Raw genomic sequence first — 3,832 nt, 5'->3', positions numbered from 1 at the left:
GCTGCTGCCGTCGCCGTCGCCACCGCCGACACGCACCGACGAGCGCTCCTCGCCAGCTCGCGTCGCAGCCGTAATCGGCTTCTACAGGATTCCCAGCTGACGTGAACGCCTTGTAAGAGCTGCTCTGAATTAAGATCGTTGCCGCCGCCGCCGCCGCCGCTGCTGCTGCTGTTGCTGCTGCGGCTGCTCCTGTGCCGCCACGCCACACCGAGACACACGAGACGAGGTTGTCTGACGCACCACTGGCTCGCGGACGCGCATGAACGGGCACCGATCGCGACGACGTCGAGCGAGCGCTCGAGCACGCGGCTTCCACGACGGGTAACGCGCGACGTTCCCGCAGCACACACGAGAATCGTACAACGTCCTAACCGCGGGAACACCGCATCGCTTTCACGGGCGAACATGGAGCTGGATCCATGCCGAAATAGTTGACGTAATCGGCCGCGAGGCGGCGCGCGAGCGGGGCGCCAACGTCGTGGCGGTAGAGCGCTCAGCGCGGGAGAGAGAAGGAAGGAGAGAGAGATAGCGCGCGCGCGCGCGCGTAGTCGCGTACCAAAATACGGCCTTCGGGGCCGCGCCGCGCCGCACCGCACCGTCCGACACTCCGAGCGCCGCCGACCACCGCCGATGTTCGTCGCCAGGCCTGCCAACGCGATATCGCGTCGCTTGACAACAGCGAATGTCCCCGACTCGCGCCAGATGCCGCCTCCGCCCGGCGCACAACGCGTCGCCACTTAGCCCCATGGATTGCATTCTCGATATCAAAATAATGTACCGTTTCATTCATTAAATTGAAATTAATTCAATTATCCCTTTGCTATATAAATGAGACCTCGTTGGATATGACTTTGGGGTGAATGTACTAAAAATCGTTATTAAAATATTTGAAAATGAAAATGTTCCGGATAATATTCTAAAAGTTGATTTATCTGAAAAAAGAAATTCTTTACTTTCTTTTTCGAACGATTTTTCCTTCTTTATTTTTACTGTTTTTAACAGTTTAGCTAATATAGAGTTAAAATAATGCGGCGATTTTTGGCATTAATCTGATATGATTTTATAGAAACTATATTAAGCCTAAAGAATCACATATATTAATTCTTTGTAAAAAATGTAAAAATTATAATATATTAACGAACAAGAAATATTTCTCATAAATTGAAGACAAAGTCCATTCTGAATTTATTTAGGCAACTGTAATTTGTGAACATTATATAACGATTGTAAACAGCTTTCTAATATATACAGTTTGTTGTAAAAATACCTTTAATATCAATTTGATACTTGTCGATACTTGTTAAAAATTTCATATGTTTGAAAGAATCAATTTTCTTTTTAATAAAGAACATAGAAATATAATACATTAAAGAAAAAGAAAAATAAATATAATTTCATAAATAAAAGACAAAATCCGTTTTAGATTTATTTAAGTGACACTACAACTGTAATGATTGTAAATTTAAAATCAAGAAAAGTAAGAAGAAAATCTCTCTTCTCTTCTAAAATCGAAAACGAATCGATTAACATAATGAATGTATACATTTGGAACAAAAGTGAACGTTTCAAGCTAATCGTTGATCGTTTTATCAAGCCATATTATATAGCAATTGCGAATAAGGTCGATTACTAAATGTAAAATTAACTTTTATGAAAAACGTAATCATTTTACCTCATGGAAAGTAATTGTGTCACGAAAAAAAAAAACATCAATTCAACAAAGACTATTTCTTCTCTTTAGTCAGGCAATCGGATTTCGAGTGAAAAGTTTGATCACAAAGTCAAAAAAAACGACGACTTGAAGGGAAAGAACATTTCTAAAAGCGGATGATTTAGGATGAATCATGAACTACATAAACGGGAAATCGACTCGACGTAGTTGACTTGGCACATCCTCCTCTAAGATTTCTGTAAAGATCATTGATTTTGTGATGATACATTCATATCCGCAAAGTCAAGCGGAATTCGCGAGCAATCTAAACCGGACGTTCATAAACTGAATGTGCGCTAAATTGCAGTATAAATTGCTCGCTAGAGTAATTTGAATCGAAGTCGTGCCGGAAGATTAAAAGAATGTAATTTGCAACGCAATTAACTTCTAAAAAACACATCACTAAGGAATTATGTTAAGTTTAACAATACAACTATTTTTTCTCAAAATATTATTGTGGCGGACATATTTTTAAATAATCACTCTTTCCAAATTGCAAAAATTAATTTGTATTTGCAAAATAGATTTTTACAATTTTGTTGAAAAAATTCATAGACATTACTTATGGAACATAATTATGATGAAGAATAATTTGTAATTAAAATTATTTCAAAAATTTTTATTTAATTTTTATCAATAATTTATTATTATAATTTGAAGTTATTTTTTAAAAAATATGTATTTCCATTATAATTAGTTGGTTAACATAAGCATTAAATAATCAAAAATTTTATTAATGTGCACAAATAATTGCGCTGTAATAAATTACTGGTAAAAAAGATTCTTACATTACATATTTTTTAGAATTTTTATATTTTAAATTTATGAAGATTTAAAAAAAACAAATTTCTTCAGATGTTATAAGTTTTTTTCTCGAAAATCGTAAAATAAAAAATCTTACAATATTTCAGAATTCATATTCTGGAAAAGATGTAGAATTTCTCTGCATTTCTAAAACATGTAAAAAAAATAAAAGTTATAAAATTATATAAAAATTGTAAAAAATTCTGAAGTTTATAGTTAAGAAATTCTGAAAAATTATATGAATAACTGTAAAAAAAAATTACATCTGGAAAGCTTCACAAGATATATCACGTACGATACTAATAGCTTGCGCGACAAGATGACATAACGCTAATAAAACGCTGTTTCTGTAAAAAATATAATACATAAAATCGAAACAAAGAATAATGCAAATAAGTTTTATTTATACAAAATAAAAGATTACGAATGAACGTACGAGACGTTACGAGACAAAACTGTACAAATTGCATGGTATAACATGATGCAATATTCGAGCAGCAATGTGCAACGTGTGCAATCGCTTAGGATTAGCTTGCAGCATACATTTTATTAATAAAAAATAAGATATACAATTAAAAAATAAATTTATGGCCAACAATTTCTAACTCTACATAAAGTAATTTATCGCACAAATAGAGATCTGGTATTATGAAAACATAGAAATATACCTATATAATCAATATATTGAAATATAATAGATAATTTTTACAATATTATCTTCAGGAATCTCAAAAAACAAAATTGATGCCCGCTAATTCCTATAATATAAATTTAATTCGTAACTTTATCATTTTTGTTTTAAATTTTTATTACAATTTCTTTTAAATCTACGTTACATTTTCATTACATTACATATACTACTTTTCTTAATCCTAAAATTATATTTTGTCGGCAGAAATTGTTGTGCAATGTCGTTGTAAATATAATATTAATGACACAAACAAAATAACAAAAGTATCGAAATATATCAACACTTATCATATCTATGAGATCTTACGATGTAAGATTACGTACATGTATATAACCATTTTGATTGTGACAACTCTCATAATAAAAAGAAATTGATGACGATATGATGCTTTTGCAGATACTGGTGTTCTTTTCAGGGGCTGTATGCAAAAGTATTGCTTTCATCAAATACACTTATGTAAAAAGATATTTGAGCATATTTTATGCTATGTAATTATTTTTTCATTGTTGTTCATCATAAATTCATACTTGAATTTTTGATATTTATCCTGAAAATTGTATTCTCTTCACTTTTTATTTAACATGAAATAATTCCATGCACATAGTATCATAGAAATCAATATCATT

Source organism: Atta colombica, unplaced genomic scaffold (assembly GCF_001594045.1).
Source record: "Atta colombica isolate Treedump-2 unplaced genomic scaffold, Acol1.0 scaffold102, whole genome shotgun sequence".
Classification (NCBI taxonomy): Eukaryota; Metazoa; Arthropoda; class Insecta; order Hymenoptera; family Formicidae; genus Atta; species Atta colombica.
This window is presented reverse-complemented; position numbering follows the sequence as displayed.